This window comes from Adiantum capillus-veneris, chromosome 22 (genome assembly GCF_014529385.1).
Source record: "Adiantum capillus-veneris isolate H3 chromosome 22, ASM1452938v2, whole genome shotgun sequence".
Taxonomy (NCBI): domain Eukaryota; kingdom Viridiplantae; phylum Streptophyta; class Polypodiopsida; order Polypodiales; family Pteridaceae; genus Adiantum; species Adiantum capillus-veneris.
In genome coordinates, this window is record NC_140952.1 from 27124191 (window position 1) to 27140244 (window position 16054).

Sequence of the window (16054 nt, forward strand, 5' to 3'; positions counted from 1 at the left end):
CTATCAATTACTATGGTAACTCACTGGTTATTGCTTCTGGAATCTTTATACATCCACCAATTCTACTAGAGGTACTTCCCGCCTTCTACACCACTACTCAAGTGGCTAAGAATAAAAAAGAAGAAAGAGCTACTACCAACACTTTTACCGGATGCTGAGAGGAGTTACAAGGATGCTAATCTCTCAGAATGGACCATTGAGCAGATCAAAATGGCCCCACTAGCATGAAAATTTCAATTCATGGGGTAGAACAAGCAGGCAATAACAATGAACTCATTTGCTGCAATCCACCTTCAGATCAACCCAACATACTGCCCAATCATTAGGAGGAAAAGATGGGATGACTAAGTATAAGCTAGACTACCCGATATTCCCCAAACTGAGAGAGGCACCTTCACTCACTTATATGAGGAAGGCTATCAAGAAAATGATCAACCTACTAGGATGATGGAAGTCAGACTTAGCATGCAAAATGATGTTAAAGATTTACTACTTGTTCTTTGATGTATCAATACATTCAAAAATACAAAAACCACCAAAGTAAAGTTGACTTTATTCTTGAAGGGATACAAAGGACTTATATTCAGCTTGAATGATACCCCAAGATGAAGGTAATCTATGGCCGGTTTTCCATAAAATGTTCCTCCCAAGCCACTACATGCAGACCTTTGAGGAGGCTTTCTATACGGGATATTTTGAAATGGATTCCACTATCCTTATGCCAATTTGCAAGGATATCCGGCTTAGATTTGTGGCCTACACTCTCCATGAACTAGAAAACCTTTGACAAGAATCTACAAACCACAGGAGGAGGATCAAGTGCAGCAAATGATGCTGGCATTCCAACAATATGTTGATGAATAGTAACAAAGAAAGTCCTTGCTCAAAGAGTGAAGTCTTTTCAGGGATGTCAAGAAGCAGTGAGGGGAGAGTGTTGAAGCAAGGGACTCAATCATGACAATTCGGATGCGTCTACAAGAATGCATCCACTTAATCATTTATTTTTTGCCTAAGCTGGCATTTTTATTCCTGAACCTAAAAGAATGTGATTGTCTCCAAACAGTTTTGTACTTAATGAGAGTCTAGATACCCTAGTCCATCACGTTTTTTTGAAGTAAATAGCCCTTTGTAGCCAAATACCCAATTTTTAACCTTGGCCAAAAATTGTAATTACTAGAGGATCTTTTAACTTTTGAGTGTACCTAGTGAAGGACACACCTATACTTGCATGCTCACTAATCTTTGTACAGGTAAACATTGCTAATGAAACTTCATGTGTTGCTTCTCATTCTTGGCATCGTGTACATGTCTAATGTGCTCTGTTTGAGTGTGTGTGTGTGAGACGCAATGAGAGGTTTTATCTCTAGATTAGCTTGTGTGTTTATTTTCTCATTTTGAGTTGTTAATGGTGTTTTGAGTGAAACTAAGCATGGACAAAGGTAAGTACGCCTTAGGAGGAGCAAAACGACACTTCATTTGTCATTTTTGGCGAAGGTGAGAGGTGGAAACAATTGCGGTTGCTCATCTACTCGATGATAACTTTTGCAGGTTTTGTTGTTGAAAACTTATTACCAATAGCCTAGAGATCCCTAATCTCAAGTTTCATGTCATTTGGAGCTCATTTGGCACGACCATTAGAGTGAAAGATAGACTGCACGAAAGACTTAGGCATTTTTTCCTTTAGTTGCTTCGTGGCTTGAGAGTGACACCTTTCTCCTTGGTGCATTGTTTTTGGGGAATTGCATTCAAATGTTTCCATGCACTTGTTGGATCAGCTATGTCCTTGAATTGACGTATCTATGTTTGTTTGAGTTCTCGCTAGGCTACTCCGCTCGATCACAACGGTCCACCAACACTTGTATAAGGAGCTTAGATAAGTGATAAAAAAGTAGATAGCTTGTATAAGAAGCCTCGATAATAAGAAAGGAAGCAAAAACTTCTAAGATAATTTTTTGATAAGAAGCTAATTTATAAGGAAAAAAGATAAGTGAAAAACACTTGTCAAAGACCTTTTATTACATGTGCATAAAAGTAGGGCTTCCCTTCTCATTTCTGCAAATTCCCTTCTCATTTTTCATAGTGTAAGTTAGAGAGCAAGTTTGTGGAATCCATAGACATTATCTTACAAACAATGCCTCCTTTCCAAGGTTGAAAAATCCTTAGCCAAATCTCTTGTGTGGAAACCATAGCCAAGCTTCTCACACATGCTCACACACACACACCACCTTTTCTCTCTCTTAGCTCTCAAGCTTGCCGTAGCTTCATTTCCTTCTTCTTATTCTATCCTCCCATCCCAATGTATTCTTGGATAGCCTAAGTTATGGAATTCAAATTGAAGGTGAAGAAGAAGAGGGTTCGCTACCTCACATCAAGCTTCTTCAACAATCTTCCAAGTAAGGAGAAGTCTCTACCCTATACATACTAAATGTAACATTTTCCTATACATACTAAATGTAAGGAGAAGTCTCTACCCTATACATACTAAATGTAAGGAGAAGTCTCTACCCTATACATACTAAATGTATCATTTTCCTTTTCATCTTCCTACTATTTCACACCATGAATTTGGTTTACCTAATTATTTATGTTATTCCTTTCAATTACATGATTTTTTTCCCATTCTCAACTAGTGATCTCATTAACCTACTAAACACGACGTACTTTCAAATTTTGTTTTTCAGTTCTTTAGATTACAAGGCTAATATGGCCTACAAGAGAGCAAAAAGCACTCTCTTTATTGATATGTTCTTGGAGGTCATATTTATCTAAGTAGTATGCATGATGGATAGTGAAATTATTAATAATAATAATCACCCCAAAAAAACTCTTATTAGTTGATTTGTTTTTATATACGTATGAGTTGCTTTTTGTTTGCTTGTTTTAATTTACTTACCTAAATTGAGACAATTGCCATGAACTAGAGGTAATTAAGCATTGGATTCTTTTAATACTAAACTTTGAACTAATTTTATTTTTCTAAAAGAGACATATTATTATTATCACTACTATTTTTAGAAAAGCTCAAAGGAATTCTCTCTCCTCTAACTCTCTCAAGAAATGCTCACTAACCTTTCTTGATTAAGCACACAAGTTAACAAAGGAATGGAAAGTCCCTCTCTATAAAGTATGCATGCAAGATTAGGGAAAGATTTATGAACTTGAGTCCAAGATTATGAAGTTGAGATTTGAAGTTAATTTATCATGAATTAATGTTTCTTCTTTTGAAAGCGATTTCCCACTCTAAATAACGTTATACTCCCTCTCTAGTCCTTTGGAAAACTCCCAAAAATTTAGTCCTCTCCTCTCTTCACTATTTAATCATCTCCACAAAAATAGAGGTACACCTAAAATCCATCTTAATGAAAACTTGATAAGACTTCAATTGCATGACCATTTTACACTACACTAGCATGATCACTCATAGGAACTTTATATTCTACACTTATACCATTTTACACTACACTAGCATGATCACTCATAGGAACTCTGTATTCTACACTTATACCATCATTCATTGAAAGTTCCTGCTCTATTCTTACACAATTGACGAAAGACAATTTTACCATTGATACCAATAAGATGACAAGTTTAGTGAGCTCTAAAGTTTTGCATTCACAAATTGTCAAGAGCATACACATTGTCATTTTAAGTTTGTCTACTTTTCAAGTTTGTTTTGCAATTATGAGGGGAGGGGGGAGCAAGGGGGTAGATTCATAAAAGTGATGATTGAACATAAAACTCTCACCGCTTCCATGGAGATGCTCAATGGATGGAAAATGATATAACAAAGAAAAATAGAGATATGATCAAAGATGGGGTTAACTTAAAAGTGATGTTGAGACAAAACCCTTAACTCCCAAGTAACTCATTGTTTTTCTTAAGGTCTTGTTTGGATAAACATTAAAATAAACAAGGAACTATGGAGATGGGGCTAACTTAAAATAGAGATACGATCAAAGATGGGACTAACTTAGAAGCTAACGTTGAGACAAAACCCTTAACCTCCAAGAAACTCATTGTTTTTCTTAAAATATTGTTTGAATAAGCGTTAAAATGAACAATGAACTATGGGAATATAAATCAACGAATCTAATATAAATATCAGCTAGGATTAAAACTTTATTAAGAAGATTTGACGTGAATAGACCTAACATAACATAGAAGTCTTACGTGTGAATAAATTACTTTACATATTTAGAAAAAGGCCAACACAGGTGTTTATGGGTGGAATGCTATGGGGGATGGTCCTTTTTGGCTGAGACTAATAATCATTGGTTTAATTTGAGCTCAAGTTCATTAAATGCCCCCCGGATTGGGAATAGATATAGGAGTGAGTCTTGGTCTAGTGGGAGTACCCACAAACTCGGCGGGTGCTGTGGATGGGTTTCCTAACCTCACTCTCATCTTATTACAGACGTAGTGAGAACCGCGAACATAATTGTCAATCCATGGAGCGAAGTTGACTCGACTAGTGCATGGAGGCTACAAAAGGGTATTAATCTCTTGGAAAACAACAGATAATTTGCATCTAACACAAGCTACACTCAAATGACATAAGTCATCAAAAGCTAGTTGCTAATCAACAACAAGCAGACATGATCATTATTAGAACATCAAATGACATCCGATTGCTATGAAAATTCTAGGACAAGTATATAAGACCTAACAACACATGTTTATGGTCTCAAATCTCACTTTTGATGAGTTGCAAAAAATGCGATTATTAACAGAGTGAGATTTTGACCTAGTCTTTCTGATCCCAAATGCATCTAAATGCTTAGCAATGATGCCCCAATACCCTGCCTATGCTTACTTTGTGATTTATTAGCTTAAATTCCTACTTATGATGAAATTATACTACGACTCAATGACTTCAAAAGCTACGATTTATCATGATTTGTTTATGTCAATGCGTAAAGCTTTTACTTGTGGTTACAATGCACTAGATGGAACTCCAATGTGACAACTGACAAGGGATATAGAAGCAAGAGAAGGAGAGAAGAGAGTGCCGTAAGCTCATGCTGTGTATTTCTTATCAAAGAACTTAATAATAACTTTATAAAATTGGCTTTTATATGTTAGCCAAGGTTTCTTAGGTAAAAACCTAATCATCTGGGAGGATAAATTGATACAATCTAGAAGCTTATAGGTCCGGCTCATAGATTACAATATCCACTCGCTCAAAAGAAGTTGCAATATTCCCGATTTATCAAAAGAATAAGTATTTTTACAATAAAGCTCCTAAAAAATGTTACATGGGTTAGCTTGCTGCTAACATTCCCCCCCTCCTCGACTGTGTCATCCCTTGACATAGTTTTATAGTCTTCGGGTTGACGACCGACGAGACGGTCGTTAAGTGCTTGAAGTGCTTTTTGATATATAATGCATACTTCTTCATCAGGGACTTGCAAAAACTGATTATTAACTTTATTTTTTAGTTCTATGGGTGAATATCCGACGAAACTTGTAATTAAATTGTTGATCATTGGTCCAAAAATCTTTGTACGCCATGTGAAGAACTTGGTGTAAAAAGATTCTTCAAATGCCAACATATTGCTCGATGGAAAGAACATGCATCTGGCATAGAAGCCATAAAGGACTTCTTCTGAAGGTTGTCCATTTAAATCATAGCATAAGCCTTGGTTACCTTCTAAAAATGACATCCATGGGGCTCCTACTTGTTCAAGCTCATGAAAAGCTTAGATACATGTGAGCAGAATTTTGCAGATTTTAAAAAGCATTGCACACGAGAGGTAAGGGAGGCTCTTGAAGAAGTTCATGGCACCCTTTAGGGTTTTCACCATGTATTCTTCAGTTGCCTGTCCTTGCTCTAATTTGGGTAGTTGAGCCAGGTTGGCCTTTTCTTTTTTAGTGCTTCATGTGCTTGCCATGTCCTTACGCTTGGTACATGACAAAATATTGGGTCCTTTTGAATTGATGCCGGTGCCCTTGTAAACAATATGAGATACCTTGAGTTTTTGTTCAATCAATTTTTTCTCCATGTGGGGTGGAGAGCATCTGACCCTGTTCTTGCATATCGGTGTAGAGTCTTTCTTTTACTTGTAATAGCTCCACCTTTATCAAAGGATATGGCAACGATTGTTGATGCCACTGAGAATTGATTTGATTAGGAGTGACTTGAGTTACATTGATGGAGTGAAGAACCCTCAACTCCCAATCCATCGCCGCTTTCCATTCAACATCCACTTCTTGAAATTTTTTCTCTTTAAGTGCATCTTCTTTAGCTTTAGAGAGCTGGACCATTGGCACTTGTTCCTCGTCTATGATTGGTACTTCAAATTGAAAACTTTATGTGTGCCCTTCAATTGGTTGTGTTTCTATATCTGCAAAGGAGATTGATGGTATCTCTAGGTTCGGTTGTTCAGATGTACCTGCCTCCTCTTGAGTTTCCACATCTTCTCTCAGCAAACTGATTGGATTTTTTTAATTCTTCTATCTCTTTAAGCAATTTCTCTTCCCTTTGCATGCGCATTAGGACGAGGTCCCTTCTCTGTTCTTGTTCCAACTTAAGACGAGGTCCCTTCTCTGTTCTTGTTCTTCTTCTCTGTTCTTGTTCCAACTTCAACTCAAGTTCCAATTCTTTAAAGTTTTGTAAACTTCATCAGTCCCCTTGAGTGAAGCTACTGCTGAATTTTTCCTTATTTGCTTTAGAAATGCCGTTTGGTCATTAATTCTCTACTCTAAGTATTGCAAAGAAGCATTTTCTACATTCAAATGTACCTGGAGCTTTTGTACTGACTGAGTAGTGCTCATAAGTTTATTTGTCACCTCAGTTAGTTGCTACTCCTTGCTTTTACAGACATATGATAACTGGGTGAGGAACTCCCTTAACTCTTTCATTTCCTTTGGTTGTTTTTCCTTGATGTGTTGATGTTGTTTAGCTTCGCTTTTGAGCTCTTTGATTTGGCCTTGAAGATTTTCAATGATATTCACTCTATCTTCAAGCTCGTCTTGGAGCGCATCAATCACCTGCTCAACTTCTCGAGCTTTAGCACTGCAGCTAAGAGCTGTTGTTTACATTTTTTCAGTCATCAACTGCATCTGCTTTGCATACTCATTGACTTGAGTGATAATTTCATTCATTGTTTCCCACTCTTTGGATTCTGCTTGAGGCTCTTTGGAAGGTCGAGCCTCATCTTTGGTTGTTTCTTTTGGCTGTTCTTGATTGGCTTTCTTCTCTTTCTGTAACCCATCTCCTTTTATTTCCCTGCCTTCATCTAATTGGTTAGTGTTTGAAGGGATTGGACTAGGAAAAGGCTGATCCTCTTGTTTGGTATTTGGTGAAGATGGTCTTGGAGACATCTCCCCCTGTTCCTATTAAGTTTCTGTTGGTTTCCCAACTTCTGCTTGCTGTGGCTGTTGAGTAGTTGACTCTTCTTGGGCTTTTCTTTGAGCTTCAGCTAATGCTTCTTGTATCTTCAGGTTTTCAGCTTCCACATACATCCTTTCTAACATTATTTTGGATATTATTGGATCTTCTTCTCAAGGTTTTTGGTTCTAGGACCCTTGACTTCCCTTGGATTCCATAGATCTGGAGTCTGACCTGTAGCTTGGTGGTATAGGCGGATGAGATCCTCTACTTGCTTTAGCATAAGATTGGTGAAGGTGGCTGTAGTTATACTCTTTGTGAATGTTCCAGGTGTTTTCCTATCTCTGCCTCTCATTGTCATACCTTTAGTGTGGGTAGTTTTAGTGCTTCAGCCACTATGCCTTTGTTGATGACTACTTCGACTTTCTGTCCTCGTTAATCTATGATCTGGGCAGATCCATCCTATTTAATTGTTGACAATAGTTCGTAAGCCCTTTGGAAGTCTACTCTATATGGTTCTTGATCATAAAATTCTCGAAGTCCTAACCTCTTGTTGGCTTCTTTTGTAGCTAGCTTGGCTGCTACATCATAGGCTTCTTTAGGTAGCATTTGCAACTCCACCTGAATTCCCTCTTCACTTTTGAATCTTCCAATGAAGACTATGGTATTGTGCTCTTTAAGCTGTTCTTTTGACAGGTAGGTGACTTTGGCTGTCTTCACAGAACTGGACTGATATGATGGAAACTCTTGCAACTTTTCTTTTTGGGTCTTCTCTTCTTTGCTTTCTCAGCAGCTTGCAATGCACCTATTAGGAGAATACAGTTGCAAAGTTAAAAAATTCCACAAATTACGCTCTGACATGCCTTGTGTCTGAATTGCTGGCAATTGATGTCCGTTTTGCTTCAAACCAATTTTGGAGCATGCATAGATGCATAAAAACATGTATAGATCAAAATCATTCAATCCAGGCAAAAATTGCAAGCAAAGTAAATGATCGTGATTATTTATAGTAGGGGATTTTTCCCATATTTTTGCACTTTTGACTTCATAGGCTTGAAGGACATGTGATTTAGATACTCTAAGTGAAGTGTGAGCTCATTTGAGTGTACAGGGTGGAAACGGTGCCAGATTTAGTCTTGAAATTGTGAAACGGTAGATATGATGGGATTTTGGGGTTTTGAGATCCAAATGTGATTAATTTTGATTGGTGGGCTTGTCACATCATCTACTTTGGTTCCATGAGGCCAAAGATGAAATTTGGGCTCATTCTGGCAAAAATGTAAATAATCGCGATTATTAACATTTTTTATCAATTTGAACTTTTTTCCTTGCAAATTGATTCTAGACATGCTATAGACCCTCTGTGTGAGATATGGAAAGTTTTGGATCAAAAAATATGACAATTAATCCAAAATTTGGACTAAAGAGCTTTTAGTGCATTTTTTGACAAAATCTGAGAATTATTGGACATTTTGCGCTCATTCTTGAATTGTGACATGAGGTAGATGTGTACTAGGATAGGTGAAGCACGATCATGGTTTTTAAGCCAATTATAAAAAAAGTAAATAATCGCGTGATTATTTACTGCAATTGAATTTTATGCTCAAAAAGACAATTTTATGACCTATACATCTTCATTACATCTAAAAAAAGTCCTAAAATGAGTTTGGTAATATTTGGTCATGTCGGCATCACTTTAAGCTTTTGTCGACTCTGAAATCACCGATTTTTGTTACCACTTGGTGTGTAGAGTTGTTTGGTCCCTGTTGAAGCCATTGACTTGTCCGCTACATAGTCCTGATGTTGCTCATCCAATTTGGGCTCATTTGGAGTCAGTTTGACTCCATATGTCAAAATTGACGCTTTGTAGCCTGCGAGATGTTTCCTGCTGTTAGAGAGCTTTCCTTGACTATTTTCTTGAAACCATCTACATACATTGTTTATAGACCTTGGCTATATGTTGCCCATGGAGTCAGAGTTCAATTCTAGTATGTGGCAAAAACCTAGATTATTTACTTGGGGACCCCTACCAAATGGTCATCTGATAATATGGAAGTGTTCTACTATCTAAGGACATGCTAACTATCTAGGGACATTCTACAATTCAAATCTTGTCCAATTCGGTTGAGATGATATGCCACTAAGGTCGTTTTTGTGTTGTAAGAGTCTGTACACAGCTGGGATTCTAGCGTTTTTTTCGGGACCTAGACCTGCTACCCGACTGCATAGAAATGTTCTTTGATCATTTTAGAACTTACCCCTTATGTCTTCTGTGAAATGGAGTACGTCAGTCATGCTAGCATAATTTCATGAGCAACACGAGCAAGAGAATTACTCAAGCAACATCTAAAAGTGAATAATTTATGTATATTTCTATATGAAAATATATATCTATGTGTAAGTGTAAGTGTGTGTGTGTGTGCACGCATATATGTGGATGTGTGCATGCGTATTTCTTAACTTGTAATGAGCTTAAAAAATGTTTTTTTTATAAGTTCTACATAATTTAGAGTTCTATATCTTGCAAGGATCACTAGCATCAAATGCTCAAATTATCAAATCATCAAGGGATCACCGCTCCACCTTGATGTGGATAATTATTTAGATACACATAATTATACATCTTTAGAAGTGGAATGACTAACTCATGGAGGGAGTTGTAGAGTGAAATGATGAGAAATCAACAATTTTTAGCAAACCTCATAGACATCACATGTACAACTAATCCAATATATATGCATGTGTATATGTCAGAACAAACTTTCATGCGTTCATATACTTACTAATCACTAGGATCAAGGGGTCACCACTCCACCTTGCATATGTGTGTGTAATCCTATCTAAGCACTATTTCAAGTTCATGTATTTTCCTTTAAAAAATCGGCCAGATTCTTATTTGTATAACGGACTATTTTACAAAAAACATTCTCTCCTTATGAGAGACCTCACACGAGGATTTTGAAGCAATCATACAATTTCAAAAAGTTTCCAACTGTCATGAAAATTTAACTAGATATGTCTTTTCAAATTGACATCTAGTGTTACAAGCCCATGAGTTCACGAAGCCCATGCTATACCCACACATTACGAATGAATTTTACACGACTGTCAAGCGTGATATTATAAAAAGAGGCCGAGAATGGAAGGAGGCATTTTTGAGGGGAGATATGCACCCGTGCACACACAGACAATACTTCTAATTTATTTGAAGTAGACCCTAATGTCATCCCAATTTTGAGCACTCAATAATGAGTGACAAGAAAAAAGTACATTTTACAATAAACAATTAGCTAGTGTCATCTTAATATTGAGCAATCATCAATGAATGACAAGAAGAATGATATTGTCCACTAGTCTTGGCATTGTTATGTCCATATATGTAAGATCTTTATGAGGCCTCAAAGAAAACATCACTCTACACCAAATGACAATAGCATATTGCAAGACCGTAATCAAGTGTTTGCATAGACAAAACAAGCCTAATGTAGTCCAAAAGTCTAGGCAATGTTTTGCCCAAATACATATTTCTCAAAGTTTAGAAGTCAATAAAACTAAAGGAAAATAGTAGTTGCATGGCTAGAATCAAGTTTTTGCACACCCAAAAAGAAGCTAAGTGATCATGAAAAATAAGATCCACTCTAAAGAAGACTACTCCAAATCTATGTGGTCATCAATGAAGATACAGCTTCGCCTTCGCCTTTCGTGCGTGAGTGATTAGTCATATGAATAGGTGGTCGCCATGTGCCTTGCCATTGCCTCTGCATAGCAAGGTAGCTCACTATCAATCACAATGAGATAATAATGTCATAAAAAATAAAAACTAGGTTCTATAAAATAATGAATAAAGAAAACTCACTAGTCTGAAGGCACATCATTAACAACCAAATCATTCCCCACATCATCAATGCTATCATCATTATCTCCAAGCTCGGCAACCTGCGGAGCACCATAGTACTCCTGTACAAAAGGAGACAAGTATCCCTCACATATCTCTGGATCACTCTCCACGACCAAGCAACCACGAGAAGTGTGCATAGCTGCCTTTAATAAAGGCCCTGTACCACCACCAAGCTCCAAACATGTACCTATTTTAGGGCACAAGGCCTCTACAAACAATAGCATATGGGCAGCACTCCTCTCTAACATGCCTCTCCACCACCACTCTTGCCATTACGTGTTGTGTGAGCAGACAATGGCAAGTAGTGACTAATAATCTCCATTGAGAGATCTTGTTGCAAGACTCTCCACACCTACCATACAAGAAAATGAGGCCGCTATGGATGAACATTTAAGAATTTAGTGCAAAACAATCACATTGAATAATAAACAATGACACACAAACCTTTTGAGCAGTCTCATGATCAAATGAAGGATTACTTCCTGCCTTGTGAAATGCCAAATCATAGAATACATTCATCTATCATAGCCATGGAAACAACACATAAAAAAGTCAATTTTTCATGTATCAAATTTCTTTTAAAGAATTGTCCATGTTTTTTGAAGGATGCTTTATTACCTTATGTGTATATGCCCATTCTTTGTTCGTGATGAAAATGGCTCAGAGCTCTCCATGATCCACCTAAAACTTAGCTCTAGGCCTGTGCGTGTGGCCAAGCGCTCCACAAGACTAAGAGCGGTGCTAGGACAACAAGGATTTGAAACTCACGTAATCACTCAAAATGACATTAGAGTGAACATCAAGTTGGCAAGGTGAATCTTTTGTTAACGTTGACAAAGTCATGCATTTAAACTATTTGATGAAGCGGGAAGAAACCAATTTTGAAAAAAGCCAATTTATATCATTGTTAATGTTAATTAAAGTTTGTGATCACATAAAGTTTTTGAGTGATCACGTAAATATTAAATCCCTGTAGGACAAAGAACAAGCACCCAACCCATGTCATCCATCACTGTAGATGCAACCACCAATGAAAACTTGACATGGTCATCTGTTAGCTCATTCCATGCAGGAATTCCATCAAAACCTTGAACAAGTCCACCTAGAAGCAAAATTATTGTATTTGAGTGTTAAGAATTTGAGCTAAGTATATGCATGGTGTATACAAGATAGCACTGAAAACTCTCTTACAAGTAGGAAGATCGATAACAGTAAGATCAACACTTCATGCACTAGGTTTTCCATTTCTTATCTTCTCACGTTCACCCAAGCCAACAAAAAACTCTCACATCACCACAAAACCATCCTTGAAGTTTCTTGCAGTGAACTCCTTGCCAAGATCAATGTAATCATAAATCCAAATCTTTGACTGTTTTATGTCTCCTTTCTTTTGAATGGAATGGAAACTAGCCAAAGGTGCATGAATCAAAGCTCCCTTTCCAACATTCTTTTGGTTATGAGAACTTCCTAACTTTCTTGTTTCTAATAATAGCCAAAAAAATAACACATTTTTATTCAAATCAATCCATGCCATAATGATTAGCATAAGACATAACAAAAGAAAGAATAGCAAGAACATATTGTTCCCACCAACAATTTAACTTACTTACCCTTGATTGACATTCCACCCTTGCTTGATGGTGGACGGCCTCCACGATTCTTGCCTTGATCTTGTCTTTCTTGATCTTCTTTTTCTTTGAGAGCTTTCAACTCTTCCTCCATCTTCTTCCTTTGCTCAACAGTCATCTCTCCTGATGACCCTGAGTCGGAGTTACATTCACCCTTCAAATGACGAAGATAATTCTCCTTCTCCTCTTCTAGAAACTCACCTTTCTTCATATCAATCCACAAAGGGCAGTGCTTACCCTCCCAATCCGTGAGAAGAAAGGCTCCACTTGAATCATTGTTCTCTCTAAAGATAGTGGAGGTGTACATACTATATGCAGGAGGACACATAATTGTCCATGCTTTACATATGTCAGGCATGCAAGTGATTTTCTTACTTCTTATGAGATACATCAAGAACCTACAACAATATGATTACATAAACCTTAAATAAAACGAACTTATATAAAACAACAATAGTCACTTAGCAAAATGCATAACATAGGAATTACCTATAGACCAATCGACGGGAAGAATTTTTCAAGTCCACATGCTTTGATGGTGGAGTAGCCACATTCATCTCCTTTTGAAATTCATCAAAAATTACTCCTCTATATCTACTAACAATGTCTTCAAAATATGACTCCAAGTGAACATCTAAAGGCAAAACCACCTTGTGAAATCCATGTGTGGAATCTACAACCTGTTGTAAAAGCCTTCTTGCATCCTCCAAGACTTGATCCATCCATACTTCCTTGGCCAACCAAGGGATATAGAAATGATCTCCCAAAGGCATTCCAAAACTTTGGCGAAAGTTCTCATCCGCTCCCAAAAGCTTTAGCATTTTTATCTTTAGCTCTTGAGAACATGTAGCACAAGATATAGAGTAGAGTTTCTCTATTGTAACCTTGAATTTTTCATCCTCAAAAGGAATACTCCATAAAATTAGAAACCATTCTTCTCCATTAGCAGGATTCACCACGGATAGATTCTACAATAACCAAACGAAATAAACAAAAAAATCTTTTTATTATACTTTTAATAGAGTGTAGTACTCACCCGAGTCATGCGTCTATTGTAAGCTTTAACAACATTCCTCTTTGCTTGAATCTCAACCCTCACACGCTCATCTTGTGACAAAGTAAGAGGTATATTATTTAATGCTACCTGTAAATCAGACTTCCATTTATTCTGCATACACCATTTCAATAAAATGTATCAAGAAACAAAAATATTATTAGAATCTTACCAAACCTTAACAAATTTAAGTACATACCCCATAAACCATGGGACCAAGGATAGACTGAGTAAGAGGATACCAAACCCTCTTTCCTGATTGTGCTTCTTGAGCCCTTGCTTTCTCCATTGACACTCATTCAACATTAGCAAAAAATTCAGTGATTTGAGACCCATCTAAAGAACAAATGGTACTTGTATGATACAAGTAGTCTTTAAGGTTGTTCTTAATGATTGCTTCTTCATTCATTCTACATAAACAATAAACCATAAAAAATTTAAATCAAGACATATCATTAAAACAAAGACAAAGACAAATTTAATGTACAAATGAAAATAAGACTTACATGTTCAATCTTTGAAGAGCAACAATTAATCTCAACTCCTCTTGCTGGGTAGGGACAATAAATTGTGCCAAAACCCTCACATGTTTCTTCTTGTCATTACGTGAGACCTTGCTTATGCTCTCCATGCAAGAGGCCGCTTGATGATTCCCTTCCCAGACAAAGAACATCTTTCCCTTCAACATGGACCATTGATCGTTGTTTTCAAGATCATCCTCAAACTCTTTGTTAACCATATGCTAATACTTGTCCCAGGTGTTTGTAATGTCCTCATTAACATATCTACTTGAACCATCTGGAAGATTTATGGATAAGATGAACATACCTTTCATCTTAAGGTACCCTTCTTCTTCAAAAACCTTCTTAAGTAGAGAAAGGTCCCTTCTAAGCTCTTGTACTCTCTCATTTATCAAACACTTGCAAAGAGGAATCATAGGGGGTATACTTTATTCAGGGTTAAACTGTCTATAAACTCCGAGCCTTGAGACCTGATAATAGCTTGTGGGATGACCTCCTCAACCTCTTTGTCATATGTCACCTTTTCATTGTCCTTCATACCCCCATCTACATCCTTATCATTGGTGGCCTCTTTATCTCCTTGATCATCATGAATGTCTTCTACTTGTTGATTAGCCTGAGAATTTTCATCTTTATCACAACTGATTTCTCGCTATCCTCGCTGCTAGCAACAGATTTCCTCTTCTTGCGTATGACTTTGGATGAACCTTTTGTCCTCTTTCCAAATCTAGAAGCCTTTCACAAAGAACAAATAAACGAATATCAACAAAATATTAAACTTACATACATTTAAAATTTCTTCAAAACAAGATGCTTATTTATGGGACAAATTTAAAATTCAAAACTTAAGAACATGCATTTCAGTTAAAATCCGACATCACATGCATTGTGTGTGTGTGTGTGTGTGTGTGTTGTGTGTGTTGTGTGTGTGTGGAGGTCTTAGCATTGGCCTTCTATACTTAAAACCAGACGAGTTATGCCCCAACTCCCCCCCCCCCCCCCCCCCCCCCCCCCCCCCCCCCCCATGCGACCTTCCAATGACTAATACCCAGGCTGGCACATCAAAACTCCATATCCGCCTTTTTTTTGTAAATCAGATCGCATATCACAAGAGTTGGTATGGACAAAACAAAGACCTCAGAACTGCCTTGAAGGCTACCCTACACCCGACCGCTTAGCACCATCCCCACAGATCATGCTGGCTGCCCAACGACTCATAGCCTAAGAATCTAAATTTGCTCCACTTTTGACGCTACAACTCTCATCTTCTGTGTGGCATCATTCTAAATTTTCACAAGGGTTGCGCCAGCGAAACCCCTGGCATGGAGCAGTGTTGAAACGAACTTTGCTTGTCTTATGGCTTGAATGAGATATGTATGTCATATGTGGTATACTTCGAAAGCATTTCGATGGGGTCTCAACGCAGACCTTTGTGTCACGCATTGGGCAGCTCATAACACAATTGAAGGTCAAAGGGGTAATAAGTGTGGCATCTATAGCCCCTTTTGATGGTGTGGAAAGCCAATATACAACATTGTGGGGGCAATACAACTCTGTGATAGACCTTGTGAGCTTGTACAATATGGCAGCGGCAAAGTATGGGGACAAGCGCTAGCTAGTCCC

General features: G+C 37.5%; 2 pseudogenes; both read right to left on the bottom strand.

Moving 5' to 3' along the window:
* Positions 1-10978: 10978 nt before the first annotated feature.
* On the bottom strand, positions 10979-13677 carry LOC147429071 (uncharacterized; annotated as a pseudogene).
* Positions 13678-14097: 420 nt separating this feature from the next.
* LOC147429072 (uncharacterized) lies at positions 14098-15649 on the bottom strand (annotated as a pseudogene).
* Between the last annotated feature and the right edge of the window lie 405 nt (positions 15650-16054).